Below are 11,684 nucleotides of genomic sequence, written 5' to 3'. Positions count from 1 at the left end.
ATGTTTTTATTTTTTAGTAGTAGGCTTTCTGACTGGTGTGAGATGGTATCTCATTGTGGTTTTGAACTGTATTTCTGTAATGATCAGTGATGTTGAGCTTTTTTTCATATGATTGTTGACAGCATGTATGTCTTCTTTTGAGAAGTGTCTGTTCATGTCCTTTGCCCACTTTTTAATGTTTTTTTTTTTTAATTGTAAATTTGTTTAAGTTCCTTATAGGTGCTGGATATTAGACCTTTGCCCAATGCATAATTTGCAAAATTGTTCCCTTATTCTTTAGGTGGTCTGTTTACTCTGTTGATAGATGTTCAGAAGCTCTTTAATTAGATTCCATTTGTCAATTTTCACTTTTGTTACAATTGCATACATTGTTGGTGTAAGTGTAAATTAGTTGAATCATTGTGGAAGACAGTGTGGTGATTACTCAAAGACCTAAAGACAGAAATACCATTTAACCTAGCACTGCCATTACTGGGTATGTACCCAAAGGAATACAAATTATTCTATTATAAAGACATATGCAGGCATATGTTCTTTGCAACACTATTCACAATAGCAAAGACATTGAATCAACCTAAATGCCCATCAATGATTGACTGCATAAAGAAAATATGGTACATATACACCATGGAATACTATGCCACCATAAAAAAGGACAAGATCATGGCCTTTGCAGGAACATGAATGGAACTGGATGCCATTATCCTTGGCAAACTAATGCATGGACAGAAAACCAAATATGGCATGTTCTCACCTCTAAGTGGGAGCTAAATGATGAGAACACATGGACACAAAGAGGTAAACAACACACATTGGGGCCTATTGGAGGTTGGAAGGTGGGAGGAGAAGAGGATCAGGGAAAATAACCAATGGATACTTGGCTTAACACTTGGGTGATGAAATAGTCTGTGTAACAATCCCCCATGACATATGTTTACCTATGTAACAAACCTCAACACCCCTGAACTTAAAATAAAATTTTAAATTAAAGTAAGTAAATAAAACAGTGCCCAGCATTCAAAAAAAGAGCCAATTCTATTATTTACTCATTGAAGCAATTACATAATAGGTTTAACTGTTTTGTTTTCTTATTTATTTTGTTTATATATTTGTATTTATTGGGTTAATCTCTAAATGTAGTTTTCTTACATAGAGAAAAATGTGTTATTGTCTACCCAAGGATTAATTAATGATGGTCTCACATAAGCAGAAAAAATATTTTAAAATTTAGATTATGGAGTAAAAAAGTAACACAAAACACTTAGTGGACTCTTTTGCTCTAAAACATCACTAGGGCTGTGATGAGAATATTCCCCAAATCCACTTCCATCGGCACTTCTGTATAGAATCAACAAGGATGGATCACTGATATGTGTTTTGTGAGTCTTTAAAATTTTAAGACAGGAATTTTTGTTACAGGATATTTGGGCATAATACTAATGCCTATTCAACAATGATTGCCAAATAAATGAGGCTGGCGCTAATGCTGATGAAAGCTTGAAGTGAGTTTAGAAGCCTGTAGAACCAGAGATTGAATCTAAATTTTAAATTTGAGCTGTTTGATATCAGGTAAAGTTCTTATAAGTTTTCTACATCTTTGAAAAGATCAAAAACAGTGAAAGAAAAAAACAGGGTAAAGCACTGGGTTTCAGAACTCTTTGTGATTATGAGTGGTAATGTAAGAGTTCCTCCAAATTGTTTTACTCAGAATTGGCTTTCAACAAATAAAAGTTATATCTTCTTGGAAGCAGAATGCTGTGGTAGAATGAGGGCTTCTAATTTCAATTCTAACATCTATTGTGACCTTGTATCAAAGTCTCTTACTTCTCTAAGCCTTCAATCTCTTGCATTAAAAGAGAGAAAGAATACTTACACAGGCTTTGTGATCTTAGCTGCATAACTTTGCCATTCTCAATGGCAATTTCTCTAAGCCTAAAATGAAAATGATTTTACTAAGTTCAGTATATAACTGTGGCAATCAAATTCATAATTATCAGTATATAATTGTAATTTAAATCATGTTTCTATACTTTTATGATGTATTTGAACATACAATAATGTATATATGCAATATTTAACTTAACATTAAAAATTTATAAGTTCTTAGTAGATTTCTGTCTCTATCCCTTTTCTTGTTAGTTTTAATTTTCACAAATGGCACCAATACCTTCTAGCATGAAAAACTAGAGAGTGTTATGACATATACATTTTTTTTGAGTCAAATGTTAGGAAAGAAAGTTATGTTGAGTTTTAAGAAATCTTCCAAAGTTGTTTCAATTTCCTAGAATTTCAATAATAACGTGTCATGAAAAATACATAAACTTGTCTGCGATCGTTTGTATGCCTGCACACAGATCTCTAGATAACATTTAGATAGATGGATTTTGATGTGGAGAGTGATAGGAGAGGAGAATTTGAGGAATAAAGCTTGTATAAAGTAATATTTCTATGCTTTCAGACTGGAGGTCTGTCTGCCAATGGCTGGGATGCTTGTTTCTTTTTAGAACTTTGCTTTATATAAGACTGTCAAATTCAAAGTGAGATTTTCTTCTTCAAACCCTTCTTAGTAATTAAATGAAAAATAATCTTATAAAACAATTAGAACCACCAAACTTGATGTCCTACCTAACCCAAAAGAAATAATTTCACATTGGCTTTCAGAATAAGCATAGCTAAAGATCATTCTGTTTAAAGTATCTTCATTACGGTTAATTTTCTTAGTCCAAACTCAGGACAATACAGTTGTAATGATGTCACATTTTTACATTACAATAAATTGATCAGTTGCTGAATTTTTTGAGGGGAATAAAACTGAGTTATTTGTTCTATATTATACCATAACATGAGGTTTGTTATAGAATTTTATAATACAACACCAGAAATAAAGTGCCCTAGGCCTTACTTTTAAGTGTTCAGTGAAGAGAATAATTTGTTCTGTGTATGCTATTTTAATTTATAATTGCCCATTATTATTTATGGCCTTTTAATACATCCTCCTAACATCTTCAACAGAGAAGCAAAATGAAAACAATGAAAACTTTTTTTTTTTTTTTTTTTTTTTTTGGAGACGGAGTCTTGCTTTGTCGCCCAGGCTGGAGTGCAGTGGCGCTATCTTGGCTTACTGCAAGCTCCGCCTCCCTGGTTCACACCATTCTCCGGCCTCAGCCTCTCGAATAGCTGGGACTACAGGCGCCCGCCACCACGCCCGGCTAATTTTTTTGTATTTTTAGTAGAGACGGGGTTTCACTATGTTAGCCAGGGTAGTCTGGATCTCCAGACCTCGTGATCCGCCTGCCTCGGCCTCCCAAAGTGCTGGGATTACAGGCTTGAGCCACCGCGCCCGGCCTGAAAATGTTTTTAAAAGTAGTCTGTTTCAGAAGTTAAATGAGGTTGGTGGACTCAAGTCACAAATGTTTAATAGTGGTGCTTAATGACGGTGATAAAGCCATCATAAATACTGTAGAAAGGCCTATATAAATGCAAAGTAGTAGTTGCAGTGGTGACAAGAGAAAAGCTGAATATACCTTTTACTTTAACTTTTTATGTTTGACTTCTTTGTTCTTGCCTGACTTGACAATGTTACAATATCGCAATATCTGGTTCTCTTTAGTCCTATTGATAGTATTTATGCTTATATGGCACATGGTTAATAGAAGGTCTGCCACAACTACTCTGCTATTAACATTGAGATCTTTGGAGACTGTATGGCCACCTTTTAACCCTGAGTTGTTTTTTGTTTCTTTAAAATAATGAAAGTTTTTGGAAGAAAACATAGGATTGATGTCACTGCTGTTTCAGCCTGTAGTCCACTGTTAGGACTTCAATGTTGCAAAATGCTGAGGATGTAGTTGAGACAGAGAAGGTGTAGACTTTCCATTGATTGATGGAAAAAGACAGTCTCTAGAGGAATGACCTTAAAAAGCCTAAGATGATTTAAAAAATACTCAACCTCCTAGATCTCAGGTATGAATTTTTTTTTGTTTCTCTAAAACATGAAAGATAGTAGTAGCTAATTTTATGAGTGTATTTATAACCAACTTCAAAGGAACTCATTTTCTTGGCATTTATTAAAATATGACACTGACTCAGGAGGATGAGGCAGGTTTGCTTGAGGCCAGGAGTTTGGGAACAGCCTGGGCAATGCAGGAAGATGCCAGATCTAAAAGAGAAAAAGAAAAATTAGGTGGGCATGGTGGTACACACATGCAGTCCTAGCTACTGAGGAGGTTGAGGTGGGATAATCACTTGAGCCTAGGAGTTCCAGGCTGCAGTGAGTTATGATCGTGCTACTGCATTCCAGCCTGGTAGTCTCAAAAAAATAAAAAAAATAAAAAAAAGACACTTAAAAAAAGTTTTATCAGTATTTATGTTCTCAAGCTGCGTTAATCATCTAGCGAAGATAGCATGGTACAGTCATCTCTTTAATTATATAGTTTATTACAATGATTAGCATCCTTTTTATGTGGCCCCTTCATACTCTTGTTTAAAACAATTATGGTTCTAATGGAGAAATAACCTCTGATTCTTGTTGCAATAACTGAGAAGGTCATAAAAAGGTGTTGAGAATATGTCTAATATATAAAATATTGGCAATTTATAATACTTGATATAAAAGACTAAGTTGTTTTTCTTTGGCTATGAATGTATTGCCATGTTCTCCACATTTAAAAACTGCAGATCACAGAGCAATTGACATCCATGTTACTTCCTGAAATAAATCTGATTTTGCATACAAGGTAGAAATTTAAAAGAAGCCAAAGTGGGAAATATACTTCTCAAATGATCAGTACTGCTTTTTTGGTTCCATCTGGGATGATTTTGCTTATTATTGGCTTCAATAAGCACAAGAGATGCGGTGGATACTGAGCAAATCTGAGACCCTAGATATGTCAAAATGAGACTATTGTATACGATCCTTTGTTACCTTGCAAACATAAGGTCAGCAGACATTTCTACATGCCAGTCCGTCACAATTATGTGTTTTATAACCTCTTACTTTAGCACATTGTGTAGTGAGTGAGGTCACCAAGGATGCTCTAAAACTAAATGTGTGTCCCGGACTACACATGTGGTTTTCAAATTAGTTCTTGCTTTCTCAACTGATAAGGTACTTTTCAGCATACTCTGAGACTCTCAATTTTTAACTTTGGATTTTTGACAACTGTTCACCCAAAACTCATTCAGGGAAAATAATGCCATGCTCTTTCAGGATATTCTTGTATTTTTCCCTTCAGTGTGACTAAAAATGGTTTAGATGATAACAATATATGTCAATAAATCTCTGAGAAGCATCCTTTCTCCAAAGCCATTGTTTGAAGCTACTTATTTTGATACTATCATGAAAAAGGCTATAAGTAGCCCATAGGAAAAAGCAGGCAAAAACATGGTGAATCAGAGGCTAAGGCATCCAATGACGAAGAATAGTATAAAAATACAATATGAGGGAAAGAAGCTGTTGAAGAAACTCATCTATAGCAATGTATTATTTACTGTCATCCCTATTTCTGTATGTTGTAACCAATGCCGAGATTCTCCTTCCAATGGTTCTATTATAGATGGATTTGTCATGGCACTATACTTCTGCAGCGTTCCTCTTATTCATGGAATTGTCACACTTGAACACTTGAAATTTTTTCTTTTTTGTTAACAAAAAATAAAATTTGACAAAAATGCCAGGGAGAATCTTTCTTAAAACTAGGTCTAATCTTATAGAACAAAGTGCTCTGGTTAGAAAACCTGAAATTACCGAAAGCAAATGTGTTCTTTCCTTTCTCTAGCCACCAGAGATTATTCTGTTATTTTTTTTTTCTAAACAATTTGCCAGGGATTCTTCATATTTTCAATAGAGAAAGATTATCAGTCATTTATTGATATGGATTGACTGTGTTGCCACTCAAATCTCATCTTGAATTGTAGCTCCCATAATTCCCTTGTGTTGTGGGAGGGACCCACTGGGAGATCACTGAATCATGGGGACGGCTCCCCCATACTGTTCTTGTGGTAGTGAATAAGTCTCACAAGATCCGATGGTTTCATAAGGGGAATCCCCTTTTGCTTGGCTCTCATTCTCTCTTGTCACCACCATGTGAGATGTGCCTTTCACCTTCTGCAGTGATTGTGAGGCCACCCCAGCCAAGTGGAACTATGAGTCCATTAAACTTCTTTCATTTGTAAGTTGCCCAGTCTCGAGTATGTCTTTATCAGCAGTGTGAAAATGAACTAATACATCTATTCTATGTGTTTTTTTATAGGAGTCTGAAAAGACTAAATATGAGAAATTAGTGCTGGGAATGGGATGTGGCTATAATAAATACCCCAAAAATGTGGGGATGGCATTGTAACTGAGTGATGGATAGAGACTGAAAGAGATTTGAGGTATATACTAGAAAAAGTCTACATTGCTGTGAACAGTTTTTTAAGGTAATTCTCATGAGAGCTTAGGGGGAAAAGTGGAAATCTGTAGAAAAAGCCTCAATCTTTGAGAATACCTTAGTAATTTTGAAGAGTGTTGGTAGAAATATGAATTTAAAAGTTTAGCCATAGGAGGTCTCAGACAGAAATGAGGAAGTTGTCATTGGAAACTGGATCTTTATGATAAAGTGGAAAATAAATTGGTTGATTTGTGTCTGTGTCCTAGTGTTTGTGAAAGGTAGAACTTGAGAGCGACGAAACTGGATAGTTAGCTGAGAAAATATCTAAACAAAATGTTAAAGATGAAGCTTGTCTTCTGCTATGGTCTGAAGATTTGTGTCCCTCCAAAATTCATGTTCACATCTAATTCACATTGTGGTGATATTAAAACATGGTGTCTTTAGGAGGTTATTGGGCGTCACTGACCCCATCCTCATAAATAGAATCAGTGCCCTTATAAAAAATGATTTGAGAGAGGCTTCCCCTACTTCTGCCATGTGAGGATGCAACAAGAAAGAGCTATCTTGAAACAGAACAAACCCGTACTAGACACCAAATCTGTGGATGCTTTGGTCTTCTCAGCCTTAGAACTGTGAGCAATAAACTTCTGCTGTTTATAAATTACCTAGTCTACAGTGTGTTGTTATAGCAGCCCAAACAAACTAAGGTAACTTCTCCATGCTGATTATAGTAAAATGTTAGAAGAGGTACACGATTTTACGATGGAATTGTCAAATAAAAGGGCATCAAAACTTAAAGATTTGGCAAAATTATTAGCCTATCCATAATGTAAAGAATAACATCTGTTCAAGAGAAAATACCAAGGCTATGGCTGAAGGAATATTTGGTAAGAAGCTTAGTCAGCCTTCTCAACAGAAGACAAGAGCTATTGTTCAATGGAAGAATGCAAAGGAAGAGCTCATGCCCATTGAATCTTGGCATAAACTGCCTGGTATAATTTCACATCAAGGGTTTAGCTCCCCACACTCTCTGGGTGTTTCAGGTGCAGCTGTGGCATGGTGCAGTGGCTGCCTTTTTGGAGGGCATATGCAGCAAACTTTGGTAGAGTTCGTACAGCACCATCCCCACTTATCACACACACCTAGAGAACCCTGGGGGCATGGCTGCCTCTACTTATATTTCAAAGGAAAGGAACAATTTCCTGTGAATCAGTGAGGATGGATCCCCAACAAAGAGCTGCCATGGCACCAGGGCAGCCTGGGGCCTTGGGGACTCAACTTTTGCCGGACAAAGCTGTGGTAGGAGGACTACTGCCCAATTAAGTTCTCAAGGCAGGACCCCTTCCCCAATGTGTTTGGGCAGGGACCTCTGCCTCAGTGGTCCTGGAAGACACAGCATGGAGCCAAAGATTATTCTTAGCCTTAAGGACTAATGGGGTTTGCTCAATTGGGTTTTGGACTTGTTCAAAACCTATTACTCCTTTGTTTTTTTCTTATTTCTCTCTTTCAGAATGGAAATATCTATCCTATGCTGATTCCACCATTGAATTCTGTTTGATTTCACATGTTCAGAGCTGGAGAGCAATTTGCCTCTGAGTGAATCATACCTTGAGTATCACTCATAGCTAATTTAGACTTTTTGGTTGATGCTGGAATGAGTTAAGACTCTCCGGACTTTGGGGATGTAGTAAATGTATTTTACCTGTGAGAATAACATGAGTTTTGGAGGATGATTATTTCATAAATGTGAAGCTCTTATAATGGGATTAATGCTGCTATAAAAGAGGCCCTCACCCCTTTTGCCATGTGAAGACACAGCATAAAGACAGCCATCTATGAACCAGGAAACACCGTCACCAAACACCAAATCTGTGGGCCTGTTAATGTCAGACATCCTAGCCTTGAGAACTGTGAGAAATAAATTTCTGTTGTTTATAAGCCACGCAAACTATAGTATTTTTGTTGTAACAGCCTGAGTAGACTCAGACAAATAGTTACTCTGACACTTTGATTCATTTTTACATTTATGAAACTAGATATTGATGTTATTAGCTAGGGATTCTGCACATTTTCAACACAGAGAAAGAATCTTAATTTCACAATTATGTGTTCCACTTCTTTACAGCCATTGACCTTTCAGTGTTCATTTGGGGAAAATGATAAATCTAATAGGAATTCAGCAATAATTTTGAATACATTTGCATTTCATTATATTCATTTGAAAACTATGAGATCCAAAACATATTATTTGCTCTACAGGTAGTCCATGCACATATACATATGGATTCATAGACCCTTACAGTAGCTTTCACCTTACTCTATGATTCTATGCTTCAGTGATATGAAAATAGCTCACTATTTTTAACTAGTAGATGAAGCCACCTGTTTCTCTCTCCCTGTTTTTCCTCTCTCTCTGTGTCTCTCTCTCATTCTCTTTTTCTCTCTCTCTCTCCATCTCTTACATGCACACACACACACACACACACACACACACACACACATACATACAGACAGACACATAGAGCCTCCCATATCTTTGATTGGCTATTCCTACTAATATTTCAGGTCGCAACTTCAGATAAGTTTCTGCAGGAATTCTTTTCTCCATGACTGAACTTTGTACCTCCTCTAAGCAATGTTTGGGGCAAACTGTGTTTGTATCTGCTTTTTACCAAAATATAAGCAAACCAATGTTAAAACTTTATCTACACAAATTGTATTAAGTGTTTATAATGTGTATTAAGTGAAGTAATGAATGAATCAGCTTTTCTTGTCAACTGCCAAAATCCATAGGCTCTGAGCTATTGCTATAACTTAATAAATGTACTTCTAACTTGAATTTGACAGAAGGGACCTCTCCTTTTCCCATATTCCTAATTTTCAAGCTATCCATAAAAATAATTTTAAATATCTGTCATCTTGCACATCTACGTGTTTCCAATATCTTCCTTCAAAATATCGCTTACTTTTTTGTAACTTATATTTGGTAGTAAAATTGAGAGTATAGCACACCTTCTTCCCTTTTGCAGCAATAGTAATAAATGTTTGCTAAGTTATTAATGCACGAGAGTGTATTACGCAGTCATGGAAATATTAAGTTAACTGTTTTGCCAAGCACCACACTTTAACCCACTGAGCTTACCTAAAATCCAGAAATTAGCATGTAGAGTTTATTTTATATATTATATTTAAATTGATTCTAGAGGAAAGTGTATTCACTTATTCACCTGAATGTAAATAACATCCAATCACAAAAACTTTTAAATAAAGAAGCCAGAGAAATCTGACAAAATAATGTTTTCATTTTTCTGTTGCTTATTTTATTTTTTACATATTTCCCAGACTAAGTTAATGTTGTAATGGTCCATTAGTTTTCTTCACCTTCTTTAATATTTTCTTGGAAGAAATAATAAAACACAAGCACCCTACAAAGTTTATTATATATGGCTCATTTCCTAACATATTATATTAGCTCTAATATATCATCAAAGCAACTACTTTGTTGAATTTATATTTTTTAAGTTGTTGTTCAAAGGGTAATGATTTTGCTAGGGAAATATTCATATTTTCCCCATGCAAAGTAATGATTTTCTAATAAACTGGGCATGGTGCATGGGCCTGTAGTTCCAGCTATTCCCAAGGCTGAGGCAGGAGGATGGCTTGGGTCCGGGATTTGAGTCCAGCATTGGGCAACATAGTGAGATCCTGTTACAAAAATAATAATAATGATGATTTTCTAGATGAAAACTTCACCAAAATCTTCATATATGTATTATAGAATATATTCTATATGTTGAAATCTTCCATCAAAACAATTTCAAATTTAATTTTCATTAAGGTCCAAATCTTGACATTGAACATATTAATTATGGTGTAATTAAATGTCTACAAAGAAAATCAAAAATACATTATTAAATTTATCTGTGCTCTGATTAAACTACTGCAAAGAGAATAATCAAGTTTAAAAATAAGCTTAAGCTTGCTACATATATTTTTACCCTAATGTTCAGGAAGTTCAAATGTTCAGAAATGTTCAAATATCTTTCAGAAAGATATTTGGAAACTAATGGAACTAAATTTTATTTCAATTACTTATTACTTTATCCATGCTATGATTATAAATGAGTTCAAAATATGCAGATTTGAAAAAGATTACCCAAGTGGTAAAGAAAGTCAACATTTCTTTTTCTTCAAGCATACAAGCCCAACTCCTACTAATAAGACTCAAAATTGTATCAAATATTCATCATGTATGCTAAAGTGATTGGTATGAAGTGTAGTCTTATTGTGTTTTTTTATATTGAAAAAATATACAGTTTTCTGGGTATGAAGTTAATTATTTTCATGGAGTGCTCCTTTTCTCAAAAGACTTTGTCCACCCAAAAATCCTCAAATGTTTTAATTCTTTGATTTTATTTTGTAGATTAATTTGAATATCTTTTAAACAATGTTAATTTTAAGATAATGATTTTTATACACTGAAATGTCTTATGCCTGGCACGGTGGCTCATGCCTGCAATCCTAGCACATTGGGAGGCCAAAACAGGCGGATCACTTAAAATCAGGAGTTCGAGGCCAGCCTGACCAACATGATGAAACCCCATCTCTACGAAAAATACAAAAATTAGCTGGGTGTGGTGGCGTGCTTCTGTAGTCTCAGCTACTGGGGAGGCTGAGGCACGAGAATTGCTTCAACTTGGGAGGCGAAGGTTGCAGTGAGCCAAGATCACTCCACTGCACTCCAACCTGGACAACAGAGCAAGATTCTGTCTCACAAAAAAAAAGAAAGAAAAAACAAAAAAAGTCCTAGAAAGGCAGATTTAGTGACGTTCAAAATGCTCATGTATTTCATTCTAACTTTATTATAGCTTGCTAACTAATTTCAAACATTTTAATTCCAAGGACATTTTCTTTTCCATGCTTTGACCCAACGTGGCCTTCCAGTTAGCAAGTAAATGAAACTGATGGCAGAAATCTTGTATGTGATGCTTAGGCAAAAACAACCTAGGTAAGTATTTATAGTGGGAAGGACTGACAGAATATTTGAGCTTAGAACTCCTATATTTTATTATGCTCCCTGCTATAAATAAGAAAATTAATATATCTTTGAATACTTCCAACCTCACCTTCTTGAGACTTCATCTGACAATTCAACTTAAACTTCTTAGATCAATAATTGCAGATACTGAAACAAAACTGATTTTTTATTTTCTGTGTATACACTCCTGTAGGTATCTCTTTTTCATTACTTTTTTTTTTTTTTTTTTTTTGAGACGGAGTCTTGCTCTGTCGCCCAGGCCGGAGTGCAGTGGC

This window comes from Macaca mulatta, chromosome 5 (assembly GCF_049350105.2).
Source record: "Macaca mulatta isolate MMU2019108-1 chromosome 5, T2T-MMU8v2.0, whole genome shotgun sequence".
Classification (NCBI taxonomy): Eukaryota; Metazoa; Chordata; class Mammalia; order Primates; family Cercopithecidae; genus Macaca; species Macaca mulatta.
The sequence above is the reverse complement of the archived record's forward strand: the minus strand, read 5'-3'. Positions refer to the sequence as shown.